Here is a 23,681-nt window from a genome sequence, read left to right on the forward strand (position 1 = left end):
ACAAATTGAAAACATTGAAGGAATCTTCAGTGAAATCGTTTGGTAAAATTATGCTGCCACGTGGCTGACAAACGTCAGAAGTCATTGCCAGCATGGCCAGGAAAATCTCATGACGATAAAAAGCTGCCACCTGGTTGGAAAACGCGAGAATGCATTTTCAGCATCCCCGTTGAAATCATTTGTAAGGAATGCTTCCATTTGTTCAACAAACGTGAGCATGCCTTTACAACGATATCGTTTGTAAGAGAAATATTGCCACCTGATGGAGATACATGGGAATGTATTTCCAGTATACTATAGCAAAATCACTTCTGAAAACATGCTGACATCTGGAGGAAAAGCTTGAGGATGCATTGCCAGCATCACCAATAAAAATCACTAGTTTAAGAAAAAGTTGCCACTTGGTGAACAAACCTGAGAATGCATTCCCCGCATCTCCAATAAAATTACGTGTGAAGTCAGGGCTCCACCTGGTGGACAAGTGTGAGTATGCATTGGCAGCATTCTCAGTAATTTAATTTGTGAAAAACTGCTGACATCTATGGGAAAGATTTAGAATGCATTTTCAACCACCTCAACAGAATCATTTGGTGGAAAAATGCTGCCACGTGTTAAAGAACATTGTAAACGCACTTCCAACATCCTCAGCAACATCCTATGTTAGCAAAGGTTGCTATTAGAGGAACGTGAGAATGTATTTCCCGCATCCCTCTGACATCACCATCTGCTGGACAAACTTTAGAATACACAGCCAGAACTCACCAGAATATCATTTGTTGGAAAAATTGTGCTACCTGATGTTCAAAGATGAGAATGCAAAGGCTGAGGCTGGCCTGTCACAACTTCTCTCTGACATCACAAAAATCGCTGACTTTTTTAAGGTTTAATTTAGTTCTAACCCAGCCATCCTAAGAACACAGCGCATCACAAAGGGATTGTAGTGGGACCTGTTGAGCACAGGACTGGCGAAAATTGAAGTAATCCCACTTGCAATGGTGATGGACTTTCTACTTTAGGGCCTTGATTGTTTATTGAATATTCCTTAGGAATGATCAGAGAGGAATAGACAAGGTTTGTTGTGTATCTCTGAGCTCCCACAGGGCAAGGTAAATAGGATGGATTGTCCACTTCACTTCTAATAAGAGTAGAACTCATGAGAAAAATTTTCAAGCAAATCTCTTTCTGGATGTGAAACAGGTGCAGAGTGTCCCTGTGGAAAGGCAATCAAACAAGGAAACATCCAGAGCATGGAAAGAAAAGGAAAGTTAAAGCAGGGTGATCAACTGTGTTTGGCTGTGAGTTTGTTCCTTAAGAAAGAGAAATCCAGAGCATTAAGTGTCTATCTGTTTTTTGTGGGTTGGATGGAACCTTACAATTGGTTGGCCGGGAACAACTAGTCTCTGTGAGAGCTAATCATATACAGTTGCAGAAGTGGGTAAGTAATGCTTTGGGATGGTATCAGAAGTCAGAATTCTTTCTGTGGGGTGGAGCCTTGGGTGGAGGAAGAAATAAGAAAAGTCCACTCAATTATTTCCTACTGTTTTACATACATAAGGATATAAAGTAGTTCAAAGAAAGGGCCTTGGGAGAAACAGCCTAAGTGTCCAGCGCTCATCCTAAAGGATGATGGATTTGCAGGCATCCTCCCTGCAGAAAGTCTGCTCACACATTGACAGCAGTCAACCAGGTGGATGAATAGATATTTGTTTCACAGTGAAACAAAAGCCCTATTGAAAAGTATGAGAGCACTGTATTTTGCTCAGAGAATCAGCCGGCAAGGCTTTGGATTCTGAACCATATCTAGAAAGCGGGGGAGGCACTATGGGGCCGGGAGCAAAGGCATGTGGGAAGACAGCCAGGATATTAGGTTCATTTGAAGAAGAATCTTATGCTGTAAGGGTAAATAAGCAGAGGGACAATAAGAATAAGTGTGCACCATATACCTCACACACAACACACACACACACACAGCGGAACACAACACAGAGGCACAGGCATGTACATGAAGTTGTGTTGGGCATTCTCTGAACCATGTTGTAAACAGTCAGGACACCTTGCCCAATTTTGAACCTTTTACATGTCCTCCAACGGAAATGCCCTCCTGTGAACATGACTGTTTCTTTGCTACATTCTTTGGGACCAGTCCTTCTGCAAACAAGTAATCTTTAAGTAATAGCAAGTCATCCTTGTTACTGGTCACTGAAGGCCCAGGCATGGTTAGAATACCGAGTATGATTGAGGGAAAGACAAACTGAACAAGAACCCTGGGAAACAAATAGAAAATAATTAATCTAAAGGCAGTCAGAGTGAGCACGTATCTTGGTCACTGTTACCCTGATCATTCAATTACACCAGAAAGGAGGCTACAGAATCCTCCAGCCACAGTCATTCCCTTAGTCTCAGATATCCCATATCCCACTAAAGACTCTAGCTAGAGACTCTGCTGCAAAAACGGTTTGTCCCAATAAATTTTACCAAGGGTCACTGTGGATCAATGGAAAAGTGGTACAGTAAACGGATTGTGTAGTGGGCAATGGCATTAGATGTGAGGAGCCTTGCAGTCAGTGAACCACGGGAAATCGGCAGATCAGAGGACATTAGGCAGGCTTCCTGAGGAGAGCTGGCCTCCGGGTGCAGGCCCCACACACGGGGCACACAGTGAAAGGCAAAAATGTGCCAGGTGATGCTCACTGTGGTCTCACTGATTGGAAGAGGTATTTCAGTGGCCCAACAGGTAAGGGGCTTGTTGGACTTGGCCAGGAGCTACTTCCCTCTGACATCCCGGTCTCTCCAGAACCTCCATGTAGGCCAAGTATGTGGGCACTGTGCACAGCAAGGAACCGTATTGGAACCTTTCCACAGGGAGAGCAGTGGTGTTCACAGTTCCTGAAGTTACCTTGATTTTCCCACATGGTTCTCGACACCACCTGTTTCAAGGTGACCGCCCAGTAGTAAATCAGGCTGTATTTAAAGGCAGCAGAGCTCAGGCCTCTTGGGTGCCACTAGGGGACCTTGAGGTGCTCGGGATCCTCTGGCCAGCCAACGTACCATCGGCCCGTTAATCCACACAATATGGGGCATGTGGGATGACCCAGGATGCTTTTATGTTCACTTTGGTGCAGGAAGATGATGATGCCAAGCAGGGAATGGCAGAGGCAATTATAAGAGAGAGCTGGGGCTAGAGATGGTGGACCAGAGTAGGTGGTGGAATTTGTGACTTGGGATCAAAAGTTGGAGGCCTGCAAGGAGTTTTGGCCTAATACTGAATTGTTGAGGGAGGAGGAGGTGCTGCTTAAAGAGTAGTTTGTGCCAAATGACCAGAGTGTGGTGGAGCACGGGTGGAGAGAACCAAGAGGAGGAGGAGGAGGAGTAGGGCCTGAAAGGAAAATTGTGGAAAAGGAGCACTTTGACCTGAAGGGACATAGCCTCCTAGAGGTAGTGCAGGCGGTGGGAGGCTATGGCATGTTTTTGGCCGTGGAGGAGGCCACCTGAGGTACGGTGGTGGGGAGTCAGGAGGAGCTGGTGGGTAAAGGATCATGAGTTTCTACGAGGGCCAGACAGGGAGGAGCAGTGAGGGGAGAAGGATTTGATTGAGAAGAAATAAATTGGGGGGCCTGGGGGGTAGGGAGGGAGTTTCTCTGTAGAAAGAGGACATCCTGAATGTAGTGGAGGTGCTGAGTGAGGCTGAGCCTGAATGAGGCAGAAGCAAATGTTCCAGAAGAAGAGCCAGTGGGGCAGGAGCAGTCATTGCCAGGGCAGTGGGAGGTGCACCTTGTTGCCACTGGAGGTGCACACAAAGACAAGTAGGACTGGTCCCTCTGCCATGTCCTCCACCTGATTCGACAGAAGGCTCTGCTTGCTTGCAAGTCCATATTCTCCATCTCTAACTTATGTGCCTGGAGCACCTCCAGTAGGCATCAGGTGCACTGGTCGACAAATATGAAAATGCATGGCGAGCATCCCCAACAAAATCATGAGCTAAAAAATGCTGCCAACGGATGCTTGAGCATGACAATTCATTGCCAGTATCCCCCAAATAATAAGTTTTTGGGAAAATTTTGCCACCTATGAAAAAAATTAAGAATGCAGTGCCAGCATGCCCAATAAAATCATACTGGGGAAATCCTGCCTTCTGGTTGACAAGTGCAAGAATGGCTGATTAGCATCTCCCATGAAATTATTTGATTAAAAATGCTGTCCTCTGTGGACAAGCGTGAGAATACATTGCCAACATCCCCAGTAAGGTAATTTGTACAGAAATACTGCCACTTCTCAGAGAAGCCTGAGAATGTATTGTCAGAATCACCAATAAACCTCTCTGTTGGCAAAACGCAAAAGGGTGAGAATGCATTGATAGTATCCCCAATCCAATCATGTGGTTGAAAACTACTGTGACGTCATGTAGAGACCTGAGACTGCCTTGCAGGCATCCTCAATTAAATCATTTGGGGCGAAACGCTGCCACGCATCCCCGCAAAAAACTTTCTCTGGGGACAAATGCTGCCAACTGTGGGACAAACGTGAGCATCCATTGTCAGCCCTTGTAAAAGTATTTGGTTGAAAAAATGCTGCCACTTTGAGTATAAGGTGATAATGTATTTCTAGCATCTCTCGAAAAAAACGTTTCATGAGAAATTACCTGACACTGTGTACAAACGTGAGAGAGCATTCCCTGCATTCCCAATAAAAACACTTGTTTTAAAAATGCTGCCACCTTGTGGAGTTAAGTGAGAGAGCATTAAACGTATCCCCTTTAAAAAAAAACTTGGTGGAAATATTCTGCCACCTGGCGGACAAGGTGAAGCATGCATTGACTGCATCCCCAACAAAATCACTCTTTGAGAAAAAGGCCACCGGGTGTTAACGACTGTATGAATGATTTCCCAGAATCCCCAATGAAACCCCTACAGAGATCAAGATGCCAACTGGTGGAGAAGGGTGAGAATGCATGTTCTGGACTCACAATAAAGTGATTTGGGCAGAAAATTCTGATAGGCAATGTCCACGTGTGAGAATTCAAAACCAACATCCACACCCACACACACACAATATCACTTTAGGGGAAAACTGTGGCCAATAGTTGGACAAATGTGAGAATGTACTGCCAGCAGCAATAAAATCGCTTGGTGGAAAAATTCCGCAACTGGCCGAACAAACGTAAGAATTCATTATCAGCATACCGAACAAAATCACTTGTGATGTCAAGGAGCCAACTGGTGGACAAGCGTGAGAAACCATTGCCTTTATGTGCAATAATACCATTTAGTGGAAAAATGTGGGCTCGTCGTACAGACTTTACAATGCATTGCCAGCATCCTCGTGAAAATCCCTTCTGAGATGATGCTGGCTGCCAAATGGCGGACACATTTGAAAATACATTGCCAAGATTCACAATGAAAATCTCTTGTGGCAAAATGCCCTTATCTTGCCGGCTTGTGTGAGTGTTCATTGCCAGCATCCCCAGTGAAATCACTTGTGGGAAAATGCTTCCACCTATTGGACAAAAGTGAAAATGCATCGCCAGAAGCCCCAGTGAAATGACTTGGTGGAAAATAGCTGGCACTTGTCCTCCAAGGATGAGCATGCAGTGCCAGGATCCTCAATAATATCATTTGGTGGGAAAATACTGCATCTGCTGTTTGAGTGTGAGAAGGAATTGCCAGCAGCCTTAAAACAATCATTTGTAAATAAGAAATCAGTCACCTTTCTACAAATGTGAGAATGCAGTTACAGCATCTCCAATAAGATCACTTGTGGAGAAAATGCTGTCACCTGGCATTCGGGCATAAGAATGCATTGCCTGCGTTCTCAGTAAAATCCCTTGGTAAAAAAAAAGTGGCCACCTTGTGGACAGATGTGGGAATGCATTGCCAGCACAACCAAAGTAATCCTTTGGTGGAAAAATGTGGCCTCTTGTTTGAGAGACTGAAGAATGCCTTGCCAGCATCCCCAATAAAATCATTTTGTGGAAAAGTACTTCTATCGGGTGTTGGACGAATGTGCTTCCAGCACTCCCCAAACGATACTTGTGGTGAAAGTATTGCCACCTATTGGACAAAAGTGAAAGTGCCACACCAGTATTCCCAATATAATCATTTGGGGAAAGTAGGGTCAATGGCTGTTAAAACATGAGAATGCCTTTTCAACATCCGCAAAATAATCACATTTGTGGAAAATATAGCCAAGCCTTGTACAAACTTGAGACTGAGTTTTCAACACCCCCAATAATATAATTTTGTAGTAAAAATGCTTCCACAAACGTGTTAGAGAAACGTGGGAAAGCATTGCCAGTGTCCCAAACAGAATTCTTTGGTGGAAAAATGCTGCCACCTCATGTTTCAGCTCCAAAATGCATTGCCAATTTCCCCAAAATGGGACAGTGGAGGGAAAATGCAGACAGCTGTAGAAAAAAGGTGGGAATGCCTTGCCAGCATCCTCAGTAAAAGTACTTTGTGGGAAAATTCTGCCACCTCTGGAAAAGCGTGAGAATACACTTTCAGAACATTCCTGGTATTCACTAGTGGAATATTGATGCCAACTGATACATATAGAACCATTGCAAGCATCTCCAAAGAAATCAGGCGGTAAAATAATTCTGCCGCCTGCTTGACGCACATTATAGCTTCCCTTGTCAGCATCGCCAATAAAATCTCGTGGTGGACAAATGCCGCCACCTGGTGGACGAACGAGAAACTGAATCTTCTGCATCTCCACAAGCATCCCAAATATTATCCTCAGTTGGAACAATACTGCCACCTGGTGGGTAAACGTGAGAATGCACCCACAATTTCATCAACGGATTCATTTTGTGGAAAATGTTTTCACGTGGTGAACGGAAGTGTGAATGCTTTTCCAGCATCCCCAATAAAATTACTCGTGAAATCATGCCGACACCTGGTGGAAAAGTGTGAGAATGCATTGCCAGCATCCCCAGAACAATCGTTTGTAAGAATCTTTGTGCCAAAAATATTCTGGACAAAGGTAAGAATTCAGAGTGAGCATCGGCAATAATACCATTTGAGGAGAAAAATGCTTCCACCTGCTGTTTGAGCATGAGGATGCCAAGGCTGAGGCTGTTCTGGAACCACTTGCCTCTACTGATCATCACAACCACCATATATTTCCATAAGTGTCTCCTTATTCCTCCACAGGTCATCCTGAGAACACTGCCCGTTATAAACGGGTGTGGAGGCACATGTTGAACACAGGGCTGGTGGAAACTTAAGAGATCCCACTGGCGGCAGTGACCCATTTTACAGATTGGGGATTATTCAGTATTCTTTAGTAATACTCAGAGGAGACGATAGGAGGTTTGTTGTGTTCAGGGGACCTTCCACACTGTGAGATAAATAGCAGGGACTGTCCATTTTACTTCAAAGAAGAGTCGTGCACATGAGAAGCTTTCTCAGTGAAATATGTGTTTTCAAGCAAACATTGTTTCCCCTGCACAGGAAATAGGTGCAGAATGTCCCCGTGGGAAGGCATTGAGATGCGGAGACATCCAGAGTATGGCATGAAGTTAGAAGGATAAATTAAGAACAAGTACCGTGTCTGTGTGTCTGTCTGTCTGTTGTTTGTGCGTTCGTCTGCGCCTTACGATTGACTGCCTGGGAATGAACGACCAGTCCCTGGGAGGGCTGGGCTTTACAGTTACAGAAGTGGGTAAGTTCTGATTTGGGATAGTATCAGAAGCCAGAATCCTTCCTGTGTGTTGGAGGTTGTGGAGGGGGAAGAATTAAGAGAAAACCCATTACATTAGGTCTTAAGGATATACCGAGGGAGATACGGTAGTTCAAGGAAAGGACCTTGGGAGCAAGGGCCTACATGTCCAATGCTCACTACTAAAGGATGATGGATTTGCAAAAATCCTCCCTGTAGGAAGTCAGCTCACACACTGACAGTGGGGGACCTGGGAGACTTCATTGGGAGACTTCAGAGCGTGTTTCACAGTTGAACAAAATGCACTCTCTGGAAGTAGGAGTACACTGTAGTTTGCTGAGAGAATCAGCCCCTGAGCTTCCTGTTGTGAACCACATTTAGCAAGTGGGGGAATAAAGTGCAGGGAGGGACTGTGGGGAAGGAGCGAAGGCATGTGGGAAGGCTATTAAGCTCATTTGGTGAAGAATCCCCTGTTTGAAGGGTAAATTATCAGGGGGACAATGAGAAGTAGGCTGAAGGAAGAGCTGTTGGTGGAGGAAAAGTATCATGAGTTTCTACAAGAGCCAGACTGGGTGCAGTGGGAGGAGAAGGAATTGACTGAGGGGGAATTAATTGGCAGGGAGCAGTTTGTCCTGGGTGAGAGGATGTCATAAAGGTTGTGACAGTGGTGGTTGATGTTGAGACTGAGGCACAGGCAGACACAAAACATGCAAAGAAGTGCCAGTGGAGCAGGTACCTGAAGAAGACAGGCTAAGTGGGAAGTGCACCTGGTCTCCACTGGAGGTTCTCTAGGCCCTTCACTTAGAGATGTAGCCAGTGAACTTGGAAGTTAGCAGAGCCTTCTGTTGACCTAAAGCCCAGTACCTGGCAGAGGCAGCAGCCCTGTTTAGAATTGAAAAGCACAAACATTCAGTTCATTGCCAGATGCTGGGTCAATGGTGTATCCTTGACAGAAGGGAACACAATATGCCTGCCCTAGTGCACGAGAAATGTATCAGTGGGGATAGGTGGCTCAGAAACAAATAGAAGCATTGGAGTGAAGCTCAGGATAGTGGCAAAAGACTGATCCAAAATCTCACAGACACGCTTTTATCTCACCAGTATCACAAAAACCCTTTCTGGGGCTGCAGGAGCACAGTCTCAAATCAGACTCATGCGAAGAACAAGGGCCATTGACTCTACACAGCTCTATATCACACAGGTTCTTCCTGGGGTAAGGCTGCACCTTAGAAGGTCTGCATGTCCAAGTCCTTTGTATATCCAAGTCAGTTAGGGGAATGAGTGAGTCATGTCCAGAAACAAAGGTTCCAGTTAACCCCTCAGCAGGCAAGCATGCAGGGGAGGTCAAAGGATGTCAGGAAAGAGAGTGTGCCTGTGTGTGTATAGACACATGAAGGCCTCAAGAGCTACTGTGCTCCTTTTCTGCATCTTATGGAGAAGGAGTGGGGCTAGAGGAGAGAGGGGTGTGACCAGGCCAAGCTGTTTTAAGGATCTGCTCCTTTTTTTAGCCGTTTCATGTTCAGCTTGCAATGTGCAGGCTTTTTGACCCACTGCAGTTTCTCAACCATCTGGAATTGCCTTTCACGATCAGTGACAAAGATGAAACCACGTTCAGTCATATGATCAATTTGACTGTCAGGATGTGCAGACATGCCTGCGGAGGCAGGGGGTTTGTGAAGAAAACCTACCCTGTAGGAAGGAAAAGGCATGTGTTCTGGAATAATTTATCACCACCAACTGCATCCACATCTTTTTCCCAGGTGAAGGAAGCCAGGTATGCCAGTAGTGGCTGCAAGACTGTGCTGCTCTTTCACAACAACCCCTAATCGACGATACTGTGACTGTGAAGGATCCTCTCATAACAATCACAGGAGAGAGGAGGCTCCCTGCGTGGCCTGCAGCAAGAAGTGAGTCAAAGTTGGAAGGTGAAAGGTTCCTTTCCAAATACTCTTAAAGCTACAAGATACAGGATCACCCTTCCACTCACTTTCAGTGGTACCCGCAGTATGACTGACAGGCCTACAACTGCAGGCAGGAGAACCGCAGCATTCACTTCTTCAACTGCTTCTCTGACCACAATGTTGTGGGATCTGACAGGACTGCTTAGATGGGTCTTTCCAGGAAATGTCATTAGAGAGCTTGGTGTGTTCCCCTGTTATTTTGGGTTTGTCGTTCGATCCCTGCTCTCTGCTGTGGAGCCCGTTTTTCCTTACCAGATCAACAGTGAAAACTATGTGTGGATGTTGGTATCAGGAGAGGGGACATAGGTGAGGACAGATGAAGAGAAATCAACTTCTCACTCTCCTTTGAATTGCCAGGTGCCTGGGACATTATTTTCTCACATGAACACACTGAAGCTGGGAGGAAAGCAACCCGTGACATCATGTCATCAGGGTATCAGGATGAGACTGGAAGTTTGGAGCAATGGAGTGCTAAGCTTTTTCACTTGGGGGAGGCTGAGGGATGATGAAGTCATGTGAATTTCCACTGTCACTCAGAATGAAAATAGATTCATTGACAGACTCCTCTCATCCTGAAACCCAGGCCACCAAGCCCACCCTCAGGACCACCTACTATGCATTAAATAGAGGCCCCCATTATGTGCTTCCTACAGCACTCTTCATAATTTTCTAGGATTTCTCTTCATGAAAATACTGAGGCTGCTGTTCCACAGCTTCCCTCCATTGATCATCACAACCACCATGTATTTCCTGAATTGTATCACTGGCGGTCCTGGGTATACTGCCCAGGATAGTGTGGTTGAGGTGGGAACTGTTGAATGCCTGGCTTGGGGAAACGGAAGAATTTCCAGTTGTGACAGGTTTTGGCTTGACATGCTTATTAAAAACTTTTGGTTAATCCTCAGAGGAGTTGATACCATATTTGTTGTCTTAAGTGCATGTATTTAGCGTGTGAGAAATATAGGAGGGACCTTCCAATATAAGTAGTGCACATGAGAAGCTTTTGGAGATTAAAAGGTGTTTCAAGCAAAGATTCTTTTCCTGCATAGAAATTAGGTGCAGAATGTCCCTGTGGAAAGGCATTCAGCCATGGATACATGCAGCACATGGAATAAATGGCAAGATAAAGCAAGAGCATCTAATGTGCCTGTTTATGTATTGTTTGCATGACAATGGACTCTCTGAATTTCCATTGCCTGCGAATGCCTGGTCTTTACAATTGCAGAAGTGGCTAAGTTGTGTTTTGTGATGGTATCAGAAGCCAGAATTTTCCTGTGTGTGCTTGAGGCTGTGTAGGATTGTGAAATAAGTGAAAGTTCAATAAGTTGAGTTTACCGTTTTCCCTTGGGATAGAAGGGAGTTCAAGAAAAGACCTTGTGTGCAAGGGCTGGAATTAGCAGTGCTCGGTTCTAAAGGATGATGCGTTTGCAACAACCTCGCTTTAGGAAGTCAGCTCGCACATTGACAGGAGGCTACCAGGTCGGGGGCCTTGCGTGAATTTCACAGTTGAACCTGGTGTCCTCTCTAGAAGTATGAGCATACTGCATTTTTCTGTTAGAATCAGCCTTTTGGAAGGTTGGGACATAGGTGCATGTTGTGACTGGTTAAGCATGAGAATCCATTACCAGCATCACGAAAGAAATGACATTTTGAGGTAAATGACATTTTGGGCATACCTGAGCAGGCCTACCGTGCATGCCCAATGAAATCATTTGGTGGAAAAGTGCTGCCACCTGGTGGAGAAACGAGAGAATGCAGTGCTATCATTCCCAGTGAAACACCATGTGAAGCCATGCTGCCATCTCGTGGACATGTGTGGCTATGCATTGCCAGCCTTCTCGGTCACTTTATTTGTAAAGAAAAGCAGAGAATCAAATCAAATCATTTGGTGGACAAATACTGGCACCTTGTGCACAAGTTGAGAATGCACTGCCAGCATCTCCGATACAATAATTTCATGGAAGAGTGCTGGCTCCAGATAGACAAATAGGAGAATACATTGCCAGCATCCCCAGTACTTTCACTGGTGAGATTATGGTGCCATTTGCTGCACAGTTGAGAGAATGAGTCACCAGGAATCACAATAAAATCACGTGGGGTGAAATGCTGCATCAACATGGACATTTGTAGGGACGCATTGCCAGAATCTCCCTAATAAATCACTTGTGAGATCATGCTGACATCTTTAGGATAAGGCTGAGAATGCATTGCCAGCATGCCCAATAATCTGATATGGTGGTAAAACGCTGCCACCTGGTGGAAATTCGTGCAAATGCGTTGTGGACATCCGCAATAAAATCATTGCTAAAAAATGGCGCTGCACCTGGTGTTTGGCCGTGGCAATGCATTCCCAACATCTCCAAAACATCATATGTGAATACAATGCTTCCCCCTCTTAGACAAATGTTAGATTGCATTTCCAGCATCCATAATAAAATCATTTGGTGGAAAAATACTGTCAGAAAGAGAGCTAAGACGTGGGAAGTGAGTGGGGATATTATGTACGTTCTGGGAAGAATGCCCTCCTAAAAGGGCAAATGACCAGGAGGACAATGAGAAGTAGAGTAAGCCACAGACAACAATCACACACACAGCATCCACACCTACACACACAAACACACAAGCACAGGCATGTATTTGAAGTTGTGTTGGGAAATCATTGAACTATTTCGTCCAGCCAGTACAACTTGCACATTAGTGACATTTTTACAATTCCTCATATGCAAATCGCCTCCTGTGGCCTGGCCAGATTGGATGAGTTGTTGAGCTTCAACCAAAGATTCAGAAAACTGTTTTTGAATTCCCCTTCAGGGCACATGCCTGTCTTGCAGGTTGATCTCCGCAGCGGGCCTTATGGCAGAAATCTGGTCAATAACTCATAATTGATGATTTAATCTCTCTGTCTTCCTTTCCCTTCAGATCAATATTTCAGATCAATAAAATATGAATAAATAAAAAAAGGCGCCTTTGAACTCGATCGTTCATTTACTGGGTTCTTTCAGAACAAATCCTTTTTGAGCAACAAAGTTATCTTTGAGCAATGTCACATCATCCTTCCTACTGATCACTGAATGTCAAGGTGAGGATGGTAGAGGGAGTTTGAAAGAGGGAAGGACAGAGAGAACATGATAATGGGAAACTGAAAGAAAATGACTCTTCCTAAAAAAATTGGAATGAGCCACTTTCTTGGCCAATGCTCTGCTGAGCATTCAACTCTGCCAGAATGAAGGCCAGAGTCCCCTCCAGCTTCAGTGCTCCCCTTTGCTTGTAGCTTCATTTCAGATATTCCACTTACCCGGAGAGCTTATACTGCACTCGGGCATTGGTCCCTGTGAGATTCACCAGGGGTCACTGGGGAAAAGTGGGAAATTGGTACAGAAAACAGATTCGGAAGTAGCAAATGTGATTAGCCTTGAGCAGGAGCACAGCGGGCAGCAAAGGCAGGGAAGCAGCAGATGTGAAGACAGAACGTGGATTTCCTCGGGCATATTTGTCTCAAGGTAACAAGCCTATACACCAGGGCGTCCAGTGAGGGTCAGAGCAGTGTAGGGTGTTGCCCACTGTCTTCTCACTGATTGGAAGACATTTCAGGCGCCCACCAGCTCAGGGGCTCTAGGGTAGTGATGAGCAGCTGTTTGGGTACATGGTGCACAGATCACTGGCACATTTACAGAGGCCCAGTGTGAGGGAACTTTCCACAGCTAGGACCCCGATCAGGGACTTGGGGACAGCATGCAAACTGTACTCCACAAGCTTTGCAGTCCCTGTGCTTGCACCACCTGCTTCTTCACACCACCTGGTTCAGGGTCCAGGCCTGGTAGAAAGGCAAGGAGATTTGGAGAGAGCTGGGCTCATCAGGCCTCTTGGGTCCTCAATTTGCCGCTAGAATTCCTTCACAGGCTATGGAAGTTCTGGCAACCAAGTGTGCTGCAGGGTTTTACTCTCTGCAGGACAGAGCATGTGGGATGGCTCAGGATGCTTTTATGTTCATGTTGGTGCAGGAAGGTGATGATGCCCAGGAGGTAAGGGCAGAGGCTTTGCTGAGTAGAGAGCTGTGGCTGAATAGAGAAGATTTCATGCAAGTGGTGGAGATTGTGGCTCGGATCACATTTTTGCTGCCCGTGAGGAGGAATGGCCATATCTTGAGTTGGGTAGGGAGGAGGATGTGCTTACAGAAGAGCAGTTTTTGCAGGATAACTAGAGTGACATGCAGCAGTGGACAGAGTGTGAGGACCACCAGGAGGCAAAGGAGGAGGGCCAGGAGGTGGAATTGGTGGCCCAGAGGAGTGTGTCCCATAGGAGGGGAGGAGCCTTCCCCAATTCCAGTTATCACCAAATCACCTCATCAGTAGCCAACTACTGTCCCTTGTGAAAAATGCCACCGCCTGCATTATTTCCTCCAATCCCGACCTAGCTTCGCTCTCACTACAGTCTCGGCTCTTAGAACCAGGGCATCACTTTCTGTATCAATGTGGAAATAAATGCATCCTGGGCCATCCCAGTTGCCCCAACCTCTAAGGAGCAATCAGCCTGTGGTGCACTGGGTGGCTGGAGGATTTCTACCCCCAGAAGGCCCCCTAGTGGCATTCAGATGACCCAAGGAGCCTGAGGAGCTCCGCTGTCTCCAAACACAGCCTGACCTGCTACGTGATCCTCGTCCTGAACATGGTGGTTCCAAGAAGAATGTGGTGCAATTACAGGGTTGGAGAGCATGTGGAGTTCATTGAGCATACTTACCAGTGTCTGCATCTTGGTCTTTGCTTTGTTGTGCTTTGTATCTCTGCACTTGTGTGTAATCATTTTTGAAGTGAGCAAAAACAATTCAGTGCTGATCTAGTCCATAGCTTTGTTTTCCGTACTTGCCTCATGAAACACCTCTTCCCATCAGTGAGATGACAATGGTTGTCACTATTCAAAGCCTCCCCTCATTCAGTCCCATGTTATATTTTCCTCACAGTGGGCTCAAACAATCCCGAGGAGGCTCATCTTCTAAACTTGCATGTGTTGCTTTTCCAGGTATAACCTCCTCCTGGGCTCCTGCTGTTTAGACTCCACTCCATTAATTTTCACACTGATGCCCTGTGCCCGTGATGAAATAGCCAAGAGAGTGGGTCATTATCTCTGTTCTTCAGCCACTGTCTTTCTGTCTTCAATTTCTGTACTCCCAGTCTCTTATTCTTTATCTTCTCCACCTGGTGAGACAATGACTTGTTAGCATTGGGAGGCATGTGTTCTCACAGTGTATTGAGTGATCTAGAGAGCCGGAAAGTGCCACAAACGGTTTCATGTAGTGTGAGCACTGGGGTATTACAGTAGCAAGTAGGTATTGGGAGCCCAGCAGATTAAAAAACGTAGAGTGTGAGCCATGGGAGTGTCACAGTGGTGAGTGGGAAGTGAGAGCCATGCAATGTCATATGGGACTATGGGAATGTGTGGCTATGTGGTGTCACATTAGAATGTGCAGCCTGTGAGCTAAGTGGTGACAGAGTAGTGTGTTCATTTGGAGACCCGAAGTGTCCCAGTAGTGTGTTGCAGGGGGAGTCATGTACGTGGCACAGTGAAATGTGGTTAGTGTTATGCCTGTGTGGGCAGTGTGGAATGTGCACACTGGAATTACTGAAAGTATCAGTGTTGTGTGGGTAATTGGAATCCTGGGTTAGCACAGTTGAATATGGATGGAGGAATGCTGGAGTGTTACAGTGGAATGTGTGCTGTGGAAGCAGTGTGTTGTCCTTGTGTAGTATGGACAGGGTGCACCCTCGATTGTCTCTGTGGAGTTTAAACTTTGTAGCACAAGAGAGGTCAGAGTAGGAAGAAGGTAGTGGGAACCCAGAAATACACAAAAGAGTATCATGAATGAGAGCCCTGAACATTTCATAGTGGAATGAGCACAGTGAGTTCACTCAGGCATAACAGTTTTGTTTTCATGTCAGAAAATTTAGGTGAGCCATTGGAGAATGTGCTGTGGGATCAAAAAGGGAAACAGGGAATGTAGGCTGTGAGAACCCAGCAGTGTAATATTGGAGAGAGGGTGTCATGAGCTCTGGAGTGTTAGAGTGACGTGTTGGCTATGGAAACAATGGGAACCTGTGGGTGTATAATGCAATGCGGGCATTGGGAGGGGTGTGGTATCACAGTGGAATGTGCATAGTGGGAGCCCTAGGTTATCAAAGTTGGTTTGGTCACTGGTATTTCTGGTGTGCCAAATTAGAGTGCATGTAGCAGGAGTGTGGCAGGTATCACAATGGAGTGTGGGTGGTGGTAACTCTGTGCCCCTGTGGGTTATGAGCTATGGAAGAGCTGAGAGACAGAATGCAACATGGGCTGTAGGAAGATGAAGGTTCAAAATCATAGTTTCGCAGTGGGATTGCTCATGGTGTGAAAGTGAAATGAGGACAGTTTTCACCCTGATGTGTCAAGGTAGAGTGTGAGCCTGGGAGATTTACGGAGTCCCATTAGAGATTGGAAGTGGAATCCTTGGGTGTCAAAATGGATTCTGTACAGTGGGAACATATAATTTTGAAAGTAGCGTGTTACCAGGGAGACGTGTAAGGCTGTCACTCTGAAATATGGCCTGTGCTATAAATAGGTTTTCACAGTTAAGAAGGGTGGTGGGACCAATGTGGTGTCACAGTGAAGAATGGATCATGTGATACCTGGTGTTGTCAGAATGGAGTGTGGGCAGTGAGAGCCATGGGCTGACACAGTGAAATGTGTGCCCTGAAGTCCAGAAGGTGTCAATGGAGAGCTTGTGTAGTGTAACAGGTGGGGCATCACAGTGGAAATGTGGTATTTGTATGCCAGCATATTCACAGTGGAGAGTGAGCCCTAGGAGACCTAGGGTATCACAGTGGTGTGTGGTAAGTGGGAGCCCTAAAATGTCATACTTGATTGTGGACAGTAGAGGCTCTAGGTGTCACAATAGAGTGCGGCCTGTAGGAACTCTGACGTTGTGAGAAAGTAGTGAGGGTAACTGGAGCCCTCTGTGTCAGAGCGGTGTGTTGGCAGTGATAAGCCTGGTTTGGCACAGAGCAAGTTTGACAGTGGGAGCCCTATGCCGGAAAGTCCAATGTAAGCATTGTTAGATCTGATTTCTAACAGCGAAGTGTGGGCATTGGAAGACTTGGGGTGTCATGATAGATAATGGGGTGCTGGAAATATTCAGTGTTGCACAGGTTTGTGGGCATGGAAAGGTAATGGTCATTGTGGAATGCGAGAGGGACAGCCCTATCATGTAGAGTGTGGGTAGTAGAATCCAAGGGATTCACAATGGAATATGGTCTTGGGAAACCTGAAGCCCTTAGAGAGGCATGAAAACATTGAGAGCCCTGGGGTATCACATTGGAGTATGAAATAGGTGCAGAATGCCCTGTGGTTTGTCATTCATACACCGAGACATCCAGAGCAGGCAATGAAATGGAAAGATATGTCAAGATCATCAACTGTGTCTGTCTCTGTGCTGTTTGTGCTTTAGTTTGAGCCTTACAGTTGGCTGCCATAGAATTACTAGTCCCTGTGAGGGCCAGGCCTGTACAGTTGTAGAAGTGGTTATGCTTGTGATGGTATTAGAAGACAGAATTCTTCCTGTGTGACCACTCTGTGGACAAGGAGGAAATAAGAGAAAGTCAATCACACTGGATCTTGCAGTTTGACTTAGGGAGATAATGTAGTTCAAGGAAAGGACCTTGGGATCATGGGCATAAATGTCCAGTTTTGGGTCCTAAACGATGATGGATTTCTAAGTATCCTCCCTGTAGGGAGTCGGTCACACATTAGGAACAGGCAACAAGGTGGGAGACTTCACAGTTGAACCAAAGTCCCTCTCTAGAAGTATGACTGCACAGTGTTTTGCTGAATCATTCTCTGAGGCCCAAGATCCCAAGCGACATTTAGCAAGGGGTGGAATAAGGTGAACAGATAGCTGTGGGGAAGGGAGTCAAGGTTTGTGGGAAGTCATAAGTATATTAGGTTCATTTGGGGAAGAATCCACTGCTGGAAGAGTAAATGAGCAGAGGGACAATAAGAAGCAGAGTGCGCCAAAGCCCTCACACACAACACACACAAGCACACACACACATGCACACACACACGCAGAGGCAAAGGCATGGACTTGAATTTGTGTTGGGTAATCTGTGAACTATGATGTCCACAGTCAGTACACCTTGCCCATTTTGGACACTTTTTACATTTCCTCAAATGGACATGGCCTCCTGTGAATATGATTGTTTATTGACTTTGTTCCTTCAGACCAAGCCCTTCTGCAACCAAGTAATCCTTAAGCAATATCAAATCATCCTTGCTACTGGTCACTGAAACCCAAGGACTGGACGAGAGAAAGTCAGAATGAGAGAAAGACCAAAAGGGCAAAAGCAATGGAAACAAATAAAAAGTTACTGATCTAAAAGCAGTCAGACTGAGACCTTATCTTGGCGGTAATAATCCTGATGATCCAACTCTACCAGAATGTAGGCTACAGTCCTCTCCAGCCACAGTTCTTCCCTTTGACTGTCACTTCAGTCTCAGATATCCCTTATACTGGAATAGCCTCTACTGCCCGGGCATTTCTCCCTGTGGCTATTACCAGGGGTCCCTGTGGATCTGTGGGAAGTGTTAAAGAAAACGAATTCTGAAGTGGGAAACGTGAGTTGCCTTAAGAAAGAGCCCACTAGACACCGAACTGAAGGAAACCTAAAGATGCTAAGGCAACATAGGACTTCCTCAGGAACGTTTCTCTACAGGTACAAGGCCCATACACTGAGGCTCACCGTGAGGGGCGGGGCTGAATACGATGATGCCTGCTATAGTCTCACAGTTTGGAAGAAATGTTTCAGAAGCCCAACAGCAAAGGGGAGCAAGTGCAAAGGGGAGCAAGTGGGGTGTCCAGGAACCTTTTCCACACTACATGCCCACATCCCAAGCCCCTGTCTGTAGACTCAGTGAGACCACACTGAGCACAGCAAGAACCCAAGAGCTGGGCTAAAGCAGTATCTTTGATGCTCTACAGGCATGAGCACAATGTGCCTGTGTAGTGGGACAGCATGGGGAGTGCTGTCCCACTTGCTTCTTTGCCACGCCCAGCTCAAGGCCAGAGCCGCAGCAAGTCAGGCTGGGGATCTAAAGGCCAAATAGTGAACCTCAGAGGTTTTGTTCCATGTACGTGGGGAAGAGATTTATCCCAGGACTCTTTTATGTTCCCATTGGTGCTGGATATTGTTGACTCCCAGGACGTCAGCACAGAGTAGTAAAGAGAGTAGAGCTGCATATTCAGGACCTCATGCAGGTGGGAGCATTTGTGGCTGGGGAGTAGAGCTTGTGGGCTGATGAGGATCTTTTGTTTTATATTGAGTTGGGGAACTGGCTGAACTGCAGCACGTGCTGGATAACCAGCATATGCTGGTTACAGCCTTGCCCAGAGGGTGAGGAGTACCGAGAGGATGGAGGAGGGACTGGAGAAGGAGTTGGAGGCACAGGAGCACTTTGTCCTTCATGGGGAGAGCCTGATGCAGACAGTGAGGCCAGTGGCAGGGTATGATATGTTTTTGGCAGGGGAGGAGGTCTTCCCAGATCCGAAGGTGGGGAGGCAGGAGAATCTGGACTCTGAAGAGCTGTGCGTGGGAGAAGAGGATCATCCCTTTCTGCAAAGGCCAGACAGGGAGTAGCAGTAGGAGGTGGTGGGGTTGCTTTTGGAGGAATTGTTTGGCAGGGAGGAATTTTTCCTGATTCGGGGGGATGTCCTGAAGTCAGTGGAGGTGGTCATAGAGGCTCATCCTGAATCAGAGGCAGAAGCAAAAAAACACAGAGGAAGAGCCAGTGGAGCAGGAGCAGGCAGAGCCAGGGTTTCGTGGGAGTCCACCTGGTTGCCACTGGAGGAGCTCCATCCCCTTCTGCTAAAGATGGAGCCCATGAACCTGTAACCTGGTAGGCCATCTGTTGGCTCAATTGCAGGACATTGCAAAGGTGCCCGCCCTATTGAGATCTGAGAATTACCAACACTCAGCACATCCTTGCATTCTGGGCTACAGCGGTATCTTTGATGCTCTACAGGCATGAGCACAATGTGCCTGTGCTAGTGAAGGAGAGAGGTATCAGCGGGGATAGGTAGTTCAGAAAGAAAATATACACACTAGAATAAAGTTCAGGATAGTGAGCACAGTGTGATTTCAAGTTTTGCAGACACTCCTTTCTCTTGTAGGTAGCACTGAAACACTCCCCGAGGATTCAGGAACACAGTCGCAAATCAGAACAAGGGGCACTTACTCAACACAGCTCTATGTTGCATAGGTCTTTCTCGGAGTAATACTACACACTACAGGGTGTGTGTATGCCCACGACCTCCATCAGAGTCAGGAAAGCGTGATGTGCAACCACGTGTTACTGGTATTCCCACCCAAACCAGTAATACTATTTGTTGGGAAAATGCTGCCCCCCGGTGGGCCACCGTGAACGTGCACTGCAGGACCGCTCCAAAAATCATTGGATGGAAAAATAATGCCAACTGGTTGACAAATTGAAAACATTGAAGGAATCTTCAGTGAAATCGTTTGGTAAAATTATGCTGCCACGTGGCTGACAAACGTCAGAAGTCATTGCCAGCATGGCCAGGAAAATCTCATGACGATAAAAAGCTGCCACCTGGTTGGAAAACGCGAGAATGCATTTTCAGCATCCCCGTTGAAATCATTTGTAAGGAATGCTTCCATTTGTTCAACAAACGTGAGCATGCCTTTACAACGATATCGTTTGTAAGAGAAATATTGCCACCTGATGGAGATACATGGGAATGTATTTCCAGTATACTATAGCAAAATCACTTCTGAAAACATGCTGACATCTGGAGGAAAAGCTTGAGGATGCATTGCCAGCATCACCAATAAAAATCACTAGTTTAAGAAAAAGTTGCCACTTGGTGAACAAACCTGAGAATGCATTCCCCGCATCTCCAATAAAATTACGTGTGAAGTCAGGGCTCCACCTGGTGGACAAGTGTGAGTATGCATTGGCAGCATTCTCAGTAATTTAATTTGTGAAAAACTGCTGACATCTATGGGAAAGATTTAGAATGCATTTTCAACCACCTCAACAGAATCATTTGGTGGAAAAATGCTGCCACGTGTTAAAGAACATTGTAAACGCACTTCCAACATCCTCAGCAACATCCTATGTTAGCAAAGGTTGCTATTAGAGGAACGTGAGAATGTATTTCCCGCATCCCTCTGACATCACCATCTGCTGGACAAACTTTAGAATACACAGCCAGAACTCACCAGAATATCATTTGTTGGAAAAATTGTGCTACCTGATGTTCAAAGATGAGAATGCAAAGGCTGAGGCTGGCCTGTCACAACTTCTCTCTGACATCACAAAAATCGCTGACTTTTTTAAGGTTTAATTTAGTTCTAACCCAGCCATCCTAAGAACACAGCGCATCACAAAGGGATTGTAGTGGGACCTGTTGAGCACAGGACTGGCGAAAATTGAAGTAATCCCACTTGCAATGGTGATGGACTTTCTACTTTAGGGCCTTGATTGTTTATTGAATATTCCTTAGGAATGATCAGAGAGGAATAGACAAGGTTTGTTGTGTATCTCTGAGCTCCCACAGGGCAAGGTAAATAGGATGGATTGTCCACTTCACTTCTAATAAGAGTAGAACTCATGAGAAAAATTTTCAAGCAAATCTCTTTCTGGATGTGAAACAGGTGCAGAGTGTCCCTGTGGAAAGGCAATCAAACAAGGAAACATCCAGAGCATGGAAAGAAAAGGAAAGTTAAAGCAGGGTGATCAACTGTGTTTGGCTGTGAGTTTGTTCCTTAAGAAAGAGAAATCCAGAGCATTAAGTGTCTATCTGTTTTTTGTGGGTTGGATGGAACCTTACAATTGGTTGGCCGGGAACAACTAGTCTCTGTGAGAGCTAATCATATACAGTTGCAGAAGTGGGTAAGTAATGCTTTGGGATGGTATCAGAAGTCAGAATTCTTTCTGTGGGGTGGAGCCTTGGGTGGAGGAAGAAATAAGAAAAGTCCACTCAATTATTTCCTACTGTTTTACATACATAAGGATATAAAGTAGTTCAAAGAAAGGGCCTTGGGAGAAACAGCCTAAGTGTCCAGCGCTCATCCTAAAGGATGATGGATTTGCAGGCATCCTCCCTGCAGAAAGTCTGCTCACACATTGACAGCAGTCAACCAGGTGGATGAATAGATATTTGTTTCACAGTGAAACAAAAGCCCTATTGAAAAGTATGAGAGCACTGTATTTTGCTCAGAGAATCAGCCGGCAAGGCTTTGGATTCTGAACCATATCTAGAAAGCGGGGGAGGCACTATGGGGCCGGGAGCAAAGGCATGTGGGAAGACAGCCAGGATATTAGGTTCATTTGAAGAAGAATCTTATGCTGTAAGGGTAAATAAGCAGAGGGACAATAAGAATAAGTGTGCACCATATACCTCACACACAACACACACACACACACAGTGGAACACAACACAGAGGCACAGGCATGTACATGAAGTTGTGTTGGGCATTCTCTGAACCATGTTGTAAACAGTCAGGACACCTTGCCCAATTTTGAACCTTTTACATGTCCTCCAACGGAAATGCCCTCCTGTGAACATGACTGTTTCTTTGCTACATTCTTTGGGACCAGTCCTTCTGCAAACAAGTAATCTTTAAGTAATAGCAAGTCATCCTTGTTACTGGTCACTGAAGGCCCAGGCATGGTTAGAATACCGAGTATGATTGAGGGAAAGACAAACTGAACAAGAACCCTGGGAAACAAATAGAAAATAATTAATCTAAAGGCAGTCAGAGTGAGCACGTATCTTGGTCACTGTTACCCTGATCATTCAATTACACCAGAAAGGAGGCTACAGAATCCTCCAGCCACAGTCATTCCCTTAGTCTCAGATATCCCATATCCCACTAAAGACTCTAGCTAGAGACTCTGCTGCAAAAACGGTTTGTCCCAATAAATTTTACCAAGGGTCACTGTGGATCAATGGAAAAGTGGTACAGTAAACGGATTGTGTAGTGGGCAATGGCATTAGATGTGAGGAGCCTTGCAGTCAGTGAACCACGGGAAATCGGCAGATCAGAGGACATTAGGCAGGCTTCCTGAGGAGGGCTGGCCTCCGGGTGCAGGCCCCACACACGGGGCACACAGTGAAAGGCAAAAATGTGCCAGGTGATGCTCACTGTGGTCTCACTGATTGGAAGAGGTATTTCAGTGGCCCAACAGGTAAGGGGCTTGTTGGACTTGGCCAGGAGCTACTTCCCTCTGACATCCCGGTCTCTCCAGAACCTCCATGTAGGCCAAGTATGTGGGCACTGTGCACAGCAAGGAACCGTATTGGAACCTTTCCACAGGGAGAGCAGTGGTGTTCACAGTTCCTGAAGTTACCTTGATTTTCCCACATGGTTCTCGACACCACCTGTTTCAAGGTGACCGCCCAGTAGTAAATCAGGCTGTATTTAAAGGCAGCAGAGCTCAGGCCTCTTGGGTGCCACTAGGGGACCTTGAGGTGCTCGGGATCCTCTGGCCAGCCAACGTACCATCGGCCCGTTAATCCACACAATATGGGGCATGTGGGATGACCCAGGATGCTTTTATGTTCACTTTGGTGCAGGAAGGTGATGATGCCAAGCAGGGAAAGGCAGAGGCAGTTATAAGAGAGAGCTGGGGCTAGAGATGGTGGACCAGAGTAGGTGGTGGAATTTGTGACTTGGGATCAAAAGTTGGAGGCCTGCAAGGAGTTTTGGCCTAATACTGAATTGTTGAGGGAGGAGGAGGTGCTGCTTAAAGAGTAGTTTGTGCCAAATGACCAGAGTGTGGTGGAGCACGGGTGGAGAGAACCAAGAGGAGGAGGAGGAGGAGTAGGGCCTGAAAGGAAAATGGTGGAAAAGGAGCACTTTGACCTGAAGGGACATAGCCTCCTAGAGGTAGTGCAGGCGGTGGGAGGCTATGGCATGTTTTTGGCCGTGGAGGAGGCCACCTGAGGTACGGTGGTGGGGAGTCAGGAGGAGCTGGTGGGTAAAGGATCATGAGTTTCTACGAGGGCCAGAC

This window comes from Miniopterus schreibersii (assembly GCF_964146895.1).
Source record: "Miniopterus schreibersii genome assembly, chromosome: Y".
NCBI lineage: Eukaryota > Metazoa > Chordata > Mammalia > Chiroptera > Miniopteridae > Miniopterus > Miniopterus schreibersii.